The sequence below is a fragment of the Heterocephalus glaber genome, unplaced genomic scaffold (genome assembly GCF_053883595.1).
Source record: "Heterocephalus glaber isolate CG9 unplaced genomic scaffold, H.glaber_assembly_v1.0 deba00001538, whole genome shotgun sequence".
In the NCBI taxonomy this organism is placed as follows: Eukaryota; Metazoa; Chordata; class Mammalia; order Rodentia; family Bathyergidae; genus Heterocephalus; species Heterocephalus glaber.
The window spans coordinates 21,229,315-21,247,260 of NW_028258333.1; the positions used below are offsets into that span (position 1 = coordinate 21,229,315).

Here is a 17,946-nt window from a genome sequence, read left to right on the forward strand (position 1 = left end):
ATAGCACATAAATTTTTGGTTTGAAAATTTAAGGCTGGTGACATCAGGAAGGGTGTTGCTAGATTTTACTTTTTAAATAAAGACTGAAAGAATTCCATGATTAAAAAAAAAAATCAGCAGTAACACTAGTAAAAGCTTCTGGGATTTGGCAGCAGAAGGGGTGGTAATTTTTTGACAGAGGAAATGTTGGAGGAGCCCTGGGGGAGGAGAGCAAAGGAATTGGTCTAATTGAGCCAACAAATTCACATGGATTCCCAAATTCATCCCGAATTGTTTCCACAAGCCACATCATTGCATATCTAAAAGGAGGGAATAATAACAAAAAAGAAAACCATTTTAAACTCTATAGTTTGTTAACCAGCTATATGCTAATAATGATAATAACTGTAAACCATTTTGAAGTAGTTACCATATGTCAGATACAATGCCAACCTTTTTATGAGACACTGATTTATTTTTACTACAAACCTTATATGGTAGGTTTTATCATTAAGCTTATTTTGCAGATGAAGAAACTGAGTCATAGGGAAGTGCAGTAATTTGTCAGGGTTCTTAAGACTTTAAGTTGTAGAACTTGCTTTTATTTTGCCAAGGACATAGGATTCCAGAAGCTGTGTTTCTTAAAAAGGAGCTCAAGTTGGAGACTATTTTATGAAACAGGGCCATTTAGAGAGAAGGTTGAAAAAATCACAATGAGCTGGGATTTAGACTTGTGGCCTTGATATGTCTCTTATTCCTCTGACCTTGGGGTTTTTTTTAACCTGCAAATGGAGGAAATAATATCAGCCTCACAGGTTTATGGAGAAGGTTAAATACACTAATGGATGTCAGACATATATCCCAGGGCCTGATGTTCTGGATATATGTATTCTTTTCTCCTACTAAGAAACCCACAGTATAAAATAGGATTCAAAAGTTTATAGGATCAGAGGGCAGAATATCCGGTAATGATTGCTAGTAAGGAGGGAAACTGAGAGCGGGTGAGAATGCAAGAGAAGCTTGCTTTTCAGAGTATTTTTTTCAGCATGAGGATTGTACATGCATGTATATATTTATTGCAAGAAAAACAAGTTTACAACTGATTACCTTCACTTGAATGAGCCAAATGATAATCTTTACCTGAAGTGAGTGGTCTTTCTCAAGTATCCTAAAGCACCAGCAGTCCGGTTTTCCTGCTTGTCTTTGTGTGCAGGAAAAGGGAAAAGAAAGAATTCTTTGTATTTCTGGGGGTAGGCAAAAGAGGATGCCAGATCAGGTTCATGCTTACACAAAGAGAAGACAAGTGACCCACTGGGTGATTGCATTTCAGCCAGTCTGTGTGTGGGAGGTCTGCAGCCAGATTAGTTTGTGGCCATTAAGAACAAAACTCAGGAATAAAAAGGGGAAAAGAGTGGCCCAAAGGAACACCCTGTGGATGGCCTTCAGGTCAGTCTGGTACTCCAGGACCATCAGATGGGGAGAAATTTAATCAGTATCCTTTCTGGAACACTTGACTTAGACTCAGACTAACTACATACATGTCCAGGGAAAGTTTATGTATGAGACTGAACATGATTCAATGGGATATGGTTAATGTCATTGTCTAGTTGATTTGTTCCCTAAATACATGGGACCCTACGGGTAATTCTTAGAGGTTAATGTGAATTTAAGAGCTTCTATGGTAGGTGACATTTTTCAGCTCACATTTACTTTATTTTAGGGAGTTATCACACTTGGGTTTGATACTAGAGAGGGGATACAGGAAAACTGCAAGGTATTCCCCTCCCCCTTCCCACCAGTACTAGGGGTTGAACCCAGGGCCTACATATTGAGCTATATCCCCAGTCTTTTTTTTAACTTTTTATTTTTGAGACAGTCTGGTGAAGTTGCTAAGTTGCCCAGGCCAGGTTTGAACTTGCAATCCTACTGCTTCAGCCTCCTAAAAGTGCTGGGAGTACAGCCGCTGCTGTTATGGCTTGCATCTAGATAACCCTCAAAGCCTCAAACACTCAGAGATGGGAGCTGGCTGGATCTAGGATGTGAGATACTGGAATTAAGGGTGTGTGATACTAAATTAGTCCACTGATTGGAATTAGCATAGTTCTGGGTGTGACTGAATGATTTACTGAAGATGGAAGCCCCACCCTGGGTGTAGGTGGCACCGTCTAAAAGCCTTGTAGCTTGGATGGGATAAAAGGGAAAGGGAGGCTTCCTACTGCTGTTTGCTGCTTCACTGCTTCCTGCCTCCTCTGCCATGAACTGTTTCTCCTCTACAGTGACCCTCTGTCATGCTACTCTGCCTCAGAGCCAACTGATTATGGACTGAAACCTCTACAAACTATGAGCTAAAATAAACCTTACTCCTTTAACTTGTGGGTGTTGGGTATTGTGTCTCAACAAGGAGAAAAGTAAATAAGACAGGCATGCACCACCTTCTCTGGGCAAGTTTGAGCCCAGCCTGGCCAATTTAGAGATTTAGTGAAACCCTATCTCAAACAAACAAGCAAGCAAGCAAACAAACAAACGTAGGGTGAGGATATAACTCAATTGCAAAGCCCTGTGTTCAGTCCTCAGTACCCCCCCCACGCACACAAAAGCTGATAAACTTGGGTAGAAGGAGGAAAAAGCACATGCAAGAAGTAACTAAGGCAAAATACCAATAGAATATAGGTACTAAAGGGATTTTTCAAGATGATGGTTGTTAGATTGTAGAGGTTGGTATTAAACACATTTGATTTTCAGAGGGGATGAATCTTAATGGGAGAATTTGAGGGAATTTATTGTGGTGGATTTTCACCCAGGCCTTGAGGACATGTAGGCCTGGAAAGCATGGTTGGAGGAGGGGAATGGCTTAGCACAGTAGTAGACTCCGTCTCAAAAGTTGCCCTTGAAAATACAGAGTAGTAAGACTTCAAGGCCAGAAGAGTGCCCAGCATGGCTCTAAGTATTTCAGTGAGAACATTGTGGAGTTTTCAGTCTGGTTTTTAAAATGGGTACCCTGACTTTTATGCTTATAAAGCAAGTACAGAGCGTTATCATTATTTATATGTTTGATGACTGCCATTTTTTATATGCTTTTCCTTTAGTTTGAAAGTGGCTTCTTTACCTAGATATTTGTAGCAACTTGTATGTGGTTCCACATGGAAAAATGAGCTGTCATCATGAGAAATGAGGCCAAAAAGCTTGGGATTTCCCTTTGCTAATAAAATGCTCAGGCTTCTGGAATTTCTTTGCAAATGCCAATTTTTAGTGCCTTGTGTGAAATGGGTGGAGGTTGAAGGGTGGGGAATGGGATTGAAATATTTTTTATAACAATTCTTGAGAAATGCGACTCAAATATGATGGAGGACTTCACAGTTTACTTTGTGGGTGTGTGTTTAATTTTATGAAAGATTTGTTCCCAATTATGTTTTCCATTGTAATAAGGAAGCAGCGGACATGCCATTAAAAAAAAAATCAAAACAGTCAATTTAAAATGGTGAGCTCCATGAAAGAGTAAATTAATGGTATACTTTTACGTAGCAGTAAGTACTGGAGCTTTCAGCCAAGGAAATGCACACACCCCGTGAATCTTGAGGAACCAGACACATCCTGCTCAGTCAAGGGCTTGAATTTGTTGCCTGTTGAGATAACAGCTTTCATGAAGGTCCACAACTGACATCTCTGCCAAGGTATTTTTTTCAAGGAGGTTTTAGTCATTTATAATAAGTTTTTACAGATGTCTAAACCTCTGTCCCCCACCACGCACACATGCGTATACACACACACAGACAGGCGCGCGCGCGCGCGCACACACACACACACACACATACACACGCACACACACACAATGGGAGTATTTATAGTTGAAGTCTGTCTGTAAACAGAGGTGCCTTGGCCAAATTCATTGTGAAGCTGAGCCTTTTTATTTTTTCATAGATATCATCATTTTAAAATACATGAGGGATGACCCCATTGGGTGGAGAAAATTAATCAGGTTTGTATCGTGGTGCATATTTTCCAGGTCTTGTCAACCCTTTTTAATTGAGGAATCTGCTTGCTGCCTGATTTCCTCTTGTGTTAGTTGGCTGGGGCTGCCTTAACAAAGGGCCACTAACTGGGTGGCCTAGAAAACAGATTTATTGCCTCACAGTTCTGGAGGCAGGAACCATGATGGAGGTGTTGACAGGTCCATACCTCTCTCCTAGCTTCTGAGGGATTTGCTGGCAATCTTTGGCTCATAGAGAAGAAGCATCTCAATCCTCTTCTTCATCTTCATGTGACATTTTCTCTATGTGAATGTCTGTACTCAAATTTCTCCTTTTCTAAGGACAATGCATTTCCCTCTTTTTAAGTTATGTTGGGTTACAGTCTACTCTAATCTCATTTTAACTTGATTACTTCTGTAAAAACCTTACTTCTAAATCTAAATAAGGTCGCATTACGAGGTGGGAGCTGGATAGGACTTCAACATATGAATTTTGAGAGGGACACAGTTTTAACACATAGCACACCTTCATGCCTTTCCATCGAAGAGCAGTTTTATTGAAGCCCCTGTCCATGCACTATCATAAACTGTAAGGTGAGAACATCACATTTTTTAGCAGTAGCCACTGCCTAATACATACTATTAATATCAACGAACATGTATTGATTGCTGGCCCACTATAATAATAATCCTCATATATCAAATGCTCACTTGTTGCCAGACTCTGTGCTAAGCCCTTTACATCCTTTTTGTCACATAACCCTCACTAAACTCTATCTGGTAAATACCTCTATTTTGGTAGCATTTTACAGAAGAAAAATGGAAGGTTGAGGAATGGTGACTTACTCAGCCAAAGTCACATATGTGGTAAATGGCAGAGAGATGAGGACCTTGGTTCTTCTTATTATGAGATCTTGCACTGTCAACTGCTGCACACACTTGGGGACACTTTGGGGCAGTGTTCCTACTTCCTAAAACTTTAAACTTCACACCATAATCTCTGCCTTAGTTTCTTAGGCTTAGATGAAATCCAAGGCTATCTGTAGCAACACAGCTCAGAGTCAGCACAGGGGAAGGTCTGGGAAAACCTTGGTTGTTTGGTTCCTCAGAGTCACCTGCATTTCAGACTTCACTTCTGAAGGGAGAAAGAGCAGATGCTATTTCTGCTCTTCCACTGGAGGTGGTGACATCTGTGTCTAAATAGAGCCCTATGGCTGGCTCCATGGAACACGGCTTCAATCCAGTTACCTGGACCTTACTTCTTCTTTAAACATGATACCATTCCAGCTGGAGATGATGTGAAATCTACAACCTGGGCCCTCTGAAACTTGGGGAGATCTGATAGTCTATACACAATGAGTCATCTGGGTCATTGTCTCTTATCTCTTTATTCTAAATTAATTATCTAGTCATTTTGAATGATAGCTATTATTGTCTTACATGTTTTGCTCGACAAATTCTTCATGTAACTTCTGAATCATCCTGTGAAAATTTTTAGTTGAGCTCCTACCCAGATGTCTTTACTGTAATAAAGGTGTTTATTTTCACTAATATGATGATAGGGAAGCATTAGCCAGAGGCCCAGTATGTCCAGACTTGGTTTTGCTTTTGCTTGAGTCCCTACTGCCTTCTTTCTTTCTTTCTGTTTTTTTTCTTCAGTGCTGTGGATCAAACCCAGGGTGTCATATATGCTAGGCAAGGGCTCTACCACTGAGCTATATCTCCAGCCCTCTACTACCTTATTAAAAAAAAAAGATAATGTGTTCTAATCAACTTGATGGTTTATTAGGGCAATTTCCATTGCATTAATGAAAATGCTTTCACTTTCTCGAGAAGCACTGTCTGAAAGGAATTTGTTTTTCATTTTTATAAGGAGGCCAAATGATCTGATGGTTTCTAACTCTGTGCTTCTGGGGCTGCCCAGTGGATTGGATTGCTGGAAAATTTTAGAAATTTATAACAAAGAAAAGAACGAGAAAAAGTCTTAAAAATCGCATGCTGTCCTTGTATATGTTTATTTTGAACTATATATATATTAATGCTGAAGGCATTTTTATGGCAATTTTCAGATTTGGCGAGTTTTGGGAGAGATTTTTGATGAGGTTCGGTCATGATTCACTCATGGTTCTGTCATTATTTGAAGGGTTGCTTCTTAACTGAGAAGTCTAGAGTCCTGTGAGATCCCAATGGATATATTAATTAATGACAGGATAGGTTATTATTGTATAACAAGATACCAAGAAAGACAGTGGGTGAGACAAAATAGAAGTTGTTTTCTTCTGAAGGAAAAGTTTCAAGCGGTCAAAGGACCCTAAGGGCAGCTTCACTTCATAGATTCCTCCAGGGTCACAAGTTTTTCTGTGATGTTCTTCTGCTCTTTCTAGGGCTGCATGTGGTAGCCACTGGTCATATGGGCTCTTTAACATTTGAAATGTGGCTAGTCCAAATTGAGATGTGGTGTTTAAAATATCAGATTTCAAAGACTTTGAACCCTCCTAGAAAGAATGTAATACATATTGAGAAGATTTTCTATAATTTTAAAATAATTATACTTTTCAGTGCTAATATTTGAGGCATGCAGGATTAAATAAACCTAGTAAAATTGACTTTATCTGTGTCTATTTACTTTCTAAAATATAGTTATCAGAAACTTTAAAATGATACAAATCTTGTATTATAATTCTGTGTGATAGCACTGTTCTAGGTTACTCAGGTTTCATGGTCAACATTTGAGTTTTAAAGAACCAGAAAGAGGGAGAATAGAATAAAAGCATTTTTCTTCATAGAGGATGTGCACAGAAGATCATTGCTCTTATATGAAGCTGGGTGGAGCTTGGTCACATGCTCCCGCCTAGCTGCAAAGAAGGTGGGAAATTGTATTCTCTAACTGGCAGCCATGACACCAGCCAGTCCTCAAAGGGTGAGGGAGAATAGATATGGGAGTCTGTTAACTCAGCCGTGGGCCATTTCCACAGTCTCATTTGAGACTTAAATGTGCCCAAATGTTCCAAAACTTTGGTGACTTCTTATAGTTTTGATTACCCACAAGATTTGAAAATGGTTGCTACTTGCCTAATACCCATTATTCTCTTGGTGGAAGCCTTTCATAGAGTGCTGTTGTAAGTGAAATTGAATGCCTTTTTCATGTTAGGAATGGAAACTGTGTTATTGGCTGGTGACATTAAGTAATCAGTCAGGCTTTTCCTCTTGTAACACACTGGGTGATCTGATCTAATAAGATAGGGGATTAACAAGGGTCTGTTTTAAGTACCATTTTACAGTCATAATTTTGGGGTTGCTTGCAGAGATAGGAGTTATTATAATCTGATCTCACAGCTTCACTGAGAAGTTGGGGAATGCTGTCAGCATAAAATTATATATTATACATTTAGGTTTAAGTCACATTGAATCTATTTATTTAGTCAACATATAATTTACAAAATTGTGAATTTGAGAATTCTTAATTACATCGATTAATTTAATCTGAATATAAATGATAGTTTGACTCTCAAATTGTAGGGCTCAGAATTCTGAGCAGAACTTTAGATTTGTTCCAGAATAACATTAAAAATAGAGGAGTGGGGCCGGGGATTTAGCTCAGTGGTTCCACTGCCTGCCTTGAAAGCTAAGGACCCGAGTTTGATCCCCGGTACCAAAAAAAAACCAAAAAACAAACAAAAATAGAGGAGTGGCTGCTTTCTTTTTTGGGGGGGGGTACTGGGGATTGAACTTGGGACCTTGTGCTTGCAAGGCAGGTGGTGGAACCACTGAGCTAAATCTCCAGCCCCAATACTTTCTAGATATGTATGTTTATTGACATAAAACTAAGATCATAATTAGCTTTCTGGGTAGCCATACTGCCCTCTTGTTCATGCTGGATTTATGGTTAATTCTTTTCTTCTCATTTGTGGCTTGTAAAGCCATGTTTTCTCTTTATCTACTCATGCTATCAGTCTTGAACCCAAATGCAGGACACTGTATTTAAAGCCACTTAAATTTTACTCTGTTGGTTAAATTTGCTAAAATTCTGTTTTGTTAGATAAATCTATTTCTTTAGTTTTCACATCATTTTAAATTCTAATTCTCATAATTATACTAATCATCTACAAACTTGATAGGCATGCTCATTTAACTTTAAAGTCATTAATAAGCACTGATCATCTGAAAATCTGCATTTTCATAGACTTATATGTGGATGTATATATATGAATATGCATGTATATATTATTTCCAAATGAACACTTCCTTAATTCACCTTCTTTGGGGTCTAGTTATTCATCTTGTTTCCAGCTCACCCATTGTACTCTTTCTCAGCCCCTTTTTCTATCTTGTCCCAGTCTTATCCCTTAGTATCTATGTGATATTGAGTAAGTTACATAATCTGTCTGATTTTTAACTTTCTCCTCTGTAATTCGGGGTGAGACCAGTACCTCCCTTAAAGCATCACCAAGAGGCTTAGGGTAAAATCTGATACATAGTAAATTCTCAGTAAATAATAGCTACTGCTGCTTAATGTAGTTCCTGGCATTTTTGGGATCCCTGTAGTGTGTGTTGAATAGTCTCTAAAAATTTACTGCTGGCTTGAGCTCATATGACTGATGTTCATGAAATACTTGCAGCAGTACAAGGCCTGTACCATTCACAATGAACAGTGTTGCATGGATAGTCAACTGCATTGGAGTTTAGGGCTGGCTTCATGGGAGAGGTGAGCTTGGAACTGGGCCATCGTGGGTGAGCAGCTTATGTTTAATAAAGGAAACCAGTACTGATGAGGGGACTCTCAAGAGTAGAGGTAGGAGAAGGGTGTGGTGGCACATACCAGTAATCCCAGACCTGTGGAGGGCTGAGGCAGGAGGAATGAAAGTTCGAGTTTAGCCTGGGCAGTTTAGCCGCTTAGCAAGAGGCTGTCTCAATGAATGAATGAATGAATAAATAAATATTTACAAAATAAGAAGGAGTAGGGATCTAGCTGAGTGTGAAGACCCTGCGTTTAGTCCCCGGAACTCAGGGAAGAAAAGAGTAGAGGTGGAGCAAAGAGGCTACAATGAAGAGGAAGGTGTGGATAGACAAGTAATAGGGACACAAGTTCCGTGGGAGGGATGGGTTTCTCTGTGCGCTGTTGAAAACCCAGGGTGGGGTGGGGTGAGTAAAACTGAAGAATGAGGCTTCGAGATGATTATATTTTGGCAGTCGGATGATTTAGGGGTTTTTAGAGAATGTAACTGGAGAAAAGGGCCAGGCCTTGGGCCAACGCTAGGGTGGTGGCTGCTGTGGGAAGGAAAGGATGGGATTTGAGTGGGTGTGGGGTGAAGAGTAGCAAGCAAGCCTAGATTCCTGTTGATAGCAAAGGAAGGTCTCTGAATTGTGCGGCCACACCCTGCACTGGTCCAGCCAATCAAGGTGAGTGGCCCTCATCTCCTGAGAAATCTGAAGTGGGCTTATTTTTGCATTTGCATTTCACTAAGCAGTTTAGTAGGAACAAACTTTAGGAAACCAGAAAAGGTGACAATCCATTTGATTAAAAGAGAATGTTTAGGGGACAGTTACTTAATACTAAAAAACACTAATCTGACAGGCATTATTCTAGCAACTTCATTTGTAAGTGTTTTTAGCCCTCTCTGTTAGAGAACTGTGCTCACCTCTATTTTCCAGATGAGGAAACTGTAGAATAGTAACTCACTGTGTTCCCTTGCTAGTGCTGCTGTTACAAAGTACCACAAACTGAGCTTCATTCACAGAAATTTATTCTCACAGTACTGGAGGATGCAGACCCAGACTGAGGTACCAGTGGGTAGATTCTTTCTCTTGTGAAGGAGAATCTGCATCTCTCTCCTAGCTTCTGGTGGTTTGTCAGCAGTCTTTGGGATTCCTTAGCTCGTAGAAACCTCAGCGCTGCCCCGGCCCTTGTCTCTACGTGGAGTTTTTCCTGTATATGTGTCTGTTTCCAAATTCTCCCTTTTATATGGACATCATTTATACTGACTTATTATTAACTGTTACATCTTCATGGACCCTATTTCTAAATAAGGTCATATTCTGAGATGCTGGGGAAGCCTTCAACACCTGAATTTCGGAGGAAACAAAAATCAACCTGTAATATTTGTCCAAATCACTAAGGTCAAGTAGGAATTAGGATTTGTTCCTGGGAACTCTGTCTCTAGGAGTTTTGGCTCCACCACAGCTGCTATGGTGCACACAGGTGTTTGCCATCAGGAGATACAAAATATGATGATTCCAGCCAACTGAATAAAGGTCTGGAGTTGAATTTCAAATTCCTCATTCCAGTTGCCAGTGCCAACTGAAAGATGATAATCATGGGTAAACTTTGACCAAAACATGCTTCAGTGAAGCCTACTAGGCAGGCCCAGAATTATCATTCTGAAAGCCTTTGGTGCCAGAGATAAGAGTGGGGTTGAGAATATGGAAATCAAAGTGGCTAGACCTGTTTGGGAAGGAGGTAAGGCAAGGAGCAGGACCTAAAATGCCAACTGGGACCTGAGACTGGAGGAATTTAGGTGATTGCTTTCTGTTTTTAAATAAACAAGGTGTAGACTTAGCCTTGGGAAGGTACAACTTTTCCTGAGTGGTGATTTCTGGCACTGGGTCCAGGCCTTAGGGAATTAGCTGTGCCTGGGGAATAGTTGGAAAGTGGACTGTTTTGTAAGCTCTGGACTTAGTGTTCAGTAAATCCAATAGTCACGAGAGTCTGTTACCGTAGATTCCTGCCTCTTCATGTTCATTTGAAAGCCACACTAGCCTCCCTTGATGTGGATTAAAGTAGCAGCTGGCAGTCCTGGCATAGCAGCCAGTATGGGACCACAGACTCAGCTCTGCCTGCAGCATCACTGTACTGGATGAATGAATGACAAAATGTAAAATGAAAATACTGATTGTTCATCACCATCACCTGATCCTTGTAGCCCCTCTCTCATCCATAGTTACCACTTCCCCCAGGTAGACAGAAACAACAGGTCAGTGGTCTTTTCTGGTTGAGTTTCCTCAAGGGTGGTCTCAGCATCCTCTTGGTCATGTTTGAATGTGCTATGTAACATAGTATCATTAGAGGCCTGACTTGTTACTTACAACCCAGTCATTTGTAGTTGTCCTTCATTATCCATGGAAAATTGGTTCCAGGATCCCAATGGATGCCCAAATTTGTGGATGGTCAAGTTCTTTGTACAAAATGGTACAGTCTTTGCATATATCCTGTGTACATTCTCTTTTACACTTTAAATAAATAATCTCTAATTATCTAATATAATGTAAATATAATGTAAGTAGTTGTTTTACTGTATTGTTTAGGAAATAATAGGGGGAAAAGTTTATATGTATTCAGTATAGACACATTTTTCCCTGAATATTTTCAATTTGCTGTTGATTGAATTCATGCATGGGTAACCCACAAATGTGAAAGGGCAGTGTACTTGTTTTGTATCTAAACTGAAAGTATTTGCACCTGTAGTTCATTAGAGCAAGTGGTTGAAGAACCATGCTAAAGAGTTTTGAACTTAGACCTTGAAGCAAGCTAATTAAATAGGCAGTGTTCCTTGGATAGAAAATTACCTAAATTAAGACCCAGTTTATTGTCTGGAATCTATGTCTCATTGGTTTCGAGAGAGCTTGACACATTGATTAAGGATACTGCCATTCATTACCAGAAACGAAACAAAACAATACTTAGGTCCTGGTTTTGATGAGGTGGCTGTTATCAACTTCATTGAAAAGATATTGTTATCATTATTATTCAATTCTTGCACATTTGGGAGTCATTTAGTCATAGTTTGTCAAAAAGATTCAGGACAGCTTGCTCTTACTAGGGAAGAAAATTTCCAGAATGATCCACAAAGCCTTCAAGACAGACATGTTTCTGTGGTTGAACATGATGACTATTCCCTATCTTCAGGGCTCTGATACATCAAGCCTTTTGTGAACCTTCTTCACGCTAATAATTTTTTTCCTCCACAAACCTGTTTTGTAAATAGCACTGTTGGGTTGGATGTTGTTCTAATTTTTTTGTTTTGTTTTTTTGAGACAGGGTCTCACCATATGGTTTAGGCTGACCTTGAACTCACTATGTAGCCCAGGCTAGCCTTAAACTCTCGGTAGTCCTCCTGTCTCAGCCTCGCAAGTGCTGGGATTACAGACATGCACCACCACACCCAGCTGGCACTGTTAGAATTCTTGACACAGTTACGGAAAGCTATATTAAGAACATAATGTTAAAAAAGGAAGAGTTTATTGAAGTATTATTTATATTAATGAAAAATTGAGAGTAACCTAGATGTTGATGATAAAGGCTAGTTGTTATATTTATATAGAAAAATGTTCTATAGTCATTAAAAACATTAAACTCAAAAATTATGCAGCAACTGGGAAAGTATGTACGATCAATTAAGTAGAAGGAAATTCAAATTATAAAATTGTATATTACATAATATAGCAAATATAAAACAAATGCATACCAGCTCTTCTTAGAAGACACTAAGGAAGTAAGGATGTGCATAAGTATCTCACTTTAAGGATATTTACTATGGTGATACTTTTAAATACATAAAACATAGAAACGACTTATGAAAATAAAAAATGTGGTTGAGTATATATTAAGCACATATTACATAGCCATTTAAAATGTTGCAGAAATCTATCAGAGAAAGCTGCTTCCTATGTTATTTATTAACAGGTAAATCCTTTATTAAGAGGTAAAAGAAAATTCTAAACATAATTTGCATATTTATGATGTTTAGAAATTTTTAATGTTTTTCTCTTTCTAGAAAACAATCTTTAAGCATATAAACAGGATTAAGAGGTCTCCCAGAGCAGATCTGAAGTTTATGAAAAAGTACATATAGGAGTACTTTTTCTGAAAAAATCTTTTTCACATTTTATATATTTTTTTATTTTCAAATTTTACGTATATATGAAAATTTTCAAATTATATATATCATATATTATATATTACATATGATGTATGTATCAATCATATACTATGTGAACACATTGCTAGGCTTTGGGAGGAGATTTAAGATTCAGTGGCTTCATGGGAAATCAACTCTCTGGGGCTTGGGTCTGAGTTTCTCAGTTTTTAAGCCAAAAAGAAAATGCAACAACCTAAGGCATCCAGTACACTTCTTCAGATTCAGTCAGTTACCATCTTCTGGGTGCTTGGAGACATTGTAGATGCAATTCTAGTAAATTGCACTGATGAACAGGTTTCATTAAGAATTTGTGGTCCTTCTTTTCTTTACTTCATTTAAGTGCATCATCTTTCTTCTATGTCAGTGGTTCTCCCAAGTGTGATGCCTCCATTGTGAATATCAGCACACCTGGGGAACTTGTTAGAAATGCTAATTCTTGGGCTCCACTCAAGATCTACCTACAGGAACTTTGGGAGTAGGGCCCACTAATCTGTGCTCACCCCCCGCCCCCCCATAGGTAATCCTGCTGCAATGAAGTTTTGAGTCTAATCTGGCTCAATAATTGCCATCCCTCTAAAAGAGCTTTTAAAACTACCGCTTGCTAGGATCCACCCCCAAGAGATTCTTTTCATGTCCAATAAGAGAATGTTGGCGAGTGAAGAGTTGGTATAGATGATGTTACTTTCAACAAGGAGAGGTTTAAATGGATAGCTGTACAGATGAACACTTCCACTGATGTACTTTTGTCCTGGCTGGTTTTTCTAAACTCCACCAAACAATAAAGAATAAGTGCATACTTAAATGGCTGGGCATTGTTTTGTGTGCAGACCTGGATGTGTTGCCTAAGAGCTTAGTTGGTTTGACTCAAATTCACTTCACTTCAATTACTATCTTTTTATACTTTATACTTTTTTTATACTTTTTATACTTACACTTTTTAAAATTGACTATCAGAAAATATAAACCCTGGCTTACATTACATTTCTCTTGGACAGGCTGTGTTAGATCCCAAAGAGAAAAGAAAAAAATTGGAAAAGAAAAACTTGAAAGTGAAGTGATACTGGTCACATAGCCTTACCTCTTTCCATTAGCACAGTGAGGAGTGAGTTTTCACACTGTTCTTTGGAGCCACCAGTCCACTTGCATGTGCCTCGGAGGGACAGATGTATAGCCACTTCCCTTTTCTCCTTTGGTATTTGCAAACGATCTCTGCATTGAATAAGTGATCTATCATTTTCTATCTGTTCTCTGAAACTGCTGGTTTAATGCCACCAACTTCCATATGAAACATCTCAACAAAACTTAACAAAAATGCTGTGATTTTTAATGCTGTGATTTTGGCTTTTATATGTTTTTTTTTCTGTTAAGTGCTCTCCTAGCATAGGAATGTAATTGTTTTGCCCCAGTGTTTTCCTCTGTCCATACAAGGGAGTTGCCATTCTTGGAACTCAAATTTAAACCACTTCCTTATTTTTGTAATGCTTCCTAATATAATTTTTAAAAGACTTGACCTTTCCATAATTCAGTTTTCCTTGAAGGTTTTTAGCAGCTTTGGCTTTATATGACCCATGGAGTGTGTATGTCTTTCCATTAGGAAAAGTTGCTCATTTAATCTAAGCACAATGAATATTTTTATAAGGTAAACGTAAATGTAATATCACTTGAACATTATTTTCTGCCTGTATTTATCCTTTCGTCCCTATTTGAAGGCCCCTTACTGAAAATATCTAGGCTGAGCAATGGCTTGGAGCTGGTGCTTAAACACATATAACAATGATTTTTTTTGAGAGGGGGAGAATACTAGGTATTGAATCCAAGGCCTTGCACGTACTAAGGTCTCTACCACTGAGTTACATACCCATGGTCATTGGCATTTTGAAAGTGATACCTGAACTGTGGAGTTCTAGACTTGTGGAAGAAATTTTCTTATCAGTATTTCTTTGCATTGGTGTTGGGCCTATTATGTGATTTATGCTGTAGCATATAGATATTTTTTATTCCTGATCTGTATAGTTTACTCTGTTGCTAGCTCCTTCAGTTATTGTAGGTGTGTTTTTCTCTTCTTGAAGTGCCAGGCTGTCTGACCCATCTGATGAGCGCAGAAGTAGTGTATATGACCCTTCTATGTATGCCACATTGGTTCTTTAACTGTGAACTTTGTACTGTGGATTGTGTTTCATAAGAAATCATCTTTTTTTCACTCCAGAAAAGTTTTTCTTCTTCCTTAACCAGAGTTAGGGACTCAGTCAAGACCTTCGAAACCTCCATCTCTCACCTTCTACCCTACATCGTGGCATTTTAAGAGACGATAAATATGTAAAACATGAGGTCAGAGAGGCAGAGATCAGCTTTACATTTTACTGTTACTTTTTTTTTTATCACATCAGAACTTGGCATCTAATGCTGTGGACAGAACAGCTGGCTCTATTTACTGACCTTAGCTTTGCCAATTACTTGTGTGTGACACCTACAACTCACTTTGCCTCCCTGAATTTCCACATGGATAACATAAGATGCTCTCTAAAGTCTCATTAAGCTTTAAGATTCTGTATTTCCTGTCCAGATCTCTTTCCAACCCCCTCAGCTCCTGTCCATCTTTGTGTTAAATGGTAATTGCTTCTGTAAGAGAATATGGAAGCACTATTTATTTTTACTGGAATTGTGCAGTCATACAGACACCTGGAAAAAATACACATTTTAATTGAAGTCTGTGCAGGTCTCCCCCAGTACCTAGTCAAACTGATCTTTCTCTATTCTATAACTCCTTGTAATCACTAGTAATTAAGAACAGAGAGGAAAGCATCTGATCCTTACTGTAAGTTGTGGTTATAATAACCTTCCTTTGAAACATGCAGGTCTTTTTTCACATTTCCTTCAGCACAAAGCAGAACTAGATTTCCTAGTAGACAGGAAATCTCCAATCTCTGACTTTCTCTCTAGGGTTTTGTTTTTTTATTTTCCTTGAAGTACTAGGGTTTGAACCCCAGGGCACCTGTCACTGAACTACAACCCAGCCCTTTTAACTTTTGTTTCCTTAACTTCTTTTATTGGTACATTTTAGGTACATAATACATTTACATTCATCATTGGGAACTTGTACCTTTACATGATGTATCTTGGTTCTTATTTTTTTTCCCTTCCCCTGCACTCCCTTCACCCCCTCCACCCTTCCCTATTTACAAAGACTTTGTTTCCATTTTTTCCTTTTCTAATAATTTTTCCTTTCCCTTCTTTCCTTTCCCCTACCCCTTCCACTTCCCCTACCCCTTTGGACCTTTTATTCCTATTTCAAATTATCAGTTATTTGTTTTAATCATTTTAATCCTTATGTACACCTTCAGTTTCTCACGCCAGAGAAACTATTCGGTATTTACACATGTTTGTTCTATTTATTTCACTTAAGAGTGTGGCCTTAACGTGCATCCATTTAGCTATAAATGTCTCTAGTTTCTCATTGTTTATGGCTGAGTAGTACTCCATTTTTTTAAAAAAAACACATCTTTATCCAGTCTCCAGTTGATCCAGCCCTTTTAATTTAATTTAATTTAATTTGAGACAAAGTGTTGAACTTATGATCCTCTTGCCTTAGCTTCTCTCAACAGTGGACTTGCAGGCGTGTCCCACTGTGCATGCCTCTCCTTTCCCCTCCCCTCCCTTCTCCTCTCCTTCCCTTTCCTCCCCTGTTCTCTTCTCTTTCAGTGCTGGGAATCAGTCCCCAAACCTTGCAAATGCTAGGTACATACTTTCCTACTAAGTGAACCCCTAACCCCTTGCCAAGGGGAAAACAAAATCTTTGAAAAAATGGCAAAAAGAGGTTGATATTGGAGAAGGGAAGAAAACAACTTCTTTATGATTTTTATGTTTAATGAGTTTGCTTTCTTTCTGAAGTAGAACAAGGAAAAGTCCTGTCAAGAAATAAGGAAGTACAAAAGCTTAGCTTCTGGGTTTCTTCTGTATATAATTCAGGATATAATTTAATATAGTCTTTGGAGCCACTTTTTTTTGTTGTTGTTCCAAAGTAATTGGTTTTGAAGTAATACAAGTGCTACGCATGAAGAAACTTAAATGTTTTTAAGAAGTCTACAGAGTTTAAACAGTATAATTATGTCAGCTGTTAAATAGTTGTCATGTCACTAGCCTGCCCTTTTCACCAAAATGGAACAGACAAAAGTCCCCCTTTCCTTTACATTTATGTAGAGCATATTTCATAGGTTGCACATCTCTTTGGATTTGGATACTTGGCTGTTTTGCCAAGTTGCAGCAGTGAAAGTGTCAGTAGTTTTTTTTTTTTATTATGATATAATTTTACTTTCTATTAAAACTGTTGAGTGGAGGATTGACTATAACAGACATTATGCTGCAGATAAAAGTAGATGCCCAGGAGCCTGTCTGGAGCCATTTAGTTAAAATATTACCAATAAAACAATGATATGAGCTTATTCAGAAATCTAGTTTCTAAAATCACCTTTCAAAGTCTGTGGCTCTGAGTGTCAATTTTGCATAGGATTTCTAATTTCTCCAATATTTTGGAGTTTTTAAGAGTTTTTCTCACTCTTATGTTTGCAAGAACTTTACCTATATAATATCATGTGCTCTTACCTGCGCCACACATTAACATCACCTGAAGAACTAAGTTATTTCTGCTCACCTTTCCTCGATATAACTGAATCAGAATTTTCTGTCAAGATCCTGGATTCGTATTTTTAAGGTTCATTGGAACTAGTATGTTTGCGCATGCCTGTAATCCCAGCATTCTGGGAGGCTGAGGCAGGAGGATCCCAGGTTCGAGTCCATCCTGGGCAACTTAGTGACATAGAGAGACTGTCTCAAAATTTAAAACAAACAAACAAACCTGGGGATGTAGCTCAATGTGAAGGTCCTGCATTCAGTTCCCAATAGTACAAAACAGAAGCTCCTTTGGAGGTTTGAGAGGGTGTCCTTGGCAGAAGAATGAGTTTAGAACTCTTGATCTAGGATGAGGAGCTGTCAGGGGTAGTGGTTAGGGTGCAGAATTGTAGGGATTATTGACTTGAGGGGCATCAGTACGGATTTTCCATCCCCACTCTCATTGATGACAAATGAGAA

At 38.7% G+C, this 17,946-nt stretch overlaps 1 protein-coding gene across 3 annotated transcripts in view; it reads left to right on the top strand.

Annotated features, from left to right (window-relative positions):
• The window catches only part of Rai14 (retinoic acid induced 14), a 150,522-nt gene that overhangs the window by 37,676 nt on the left and 94,900 nt on the right, over positions 1-17,946 (top strand). The window lies entirely within an intron of this gene.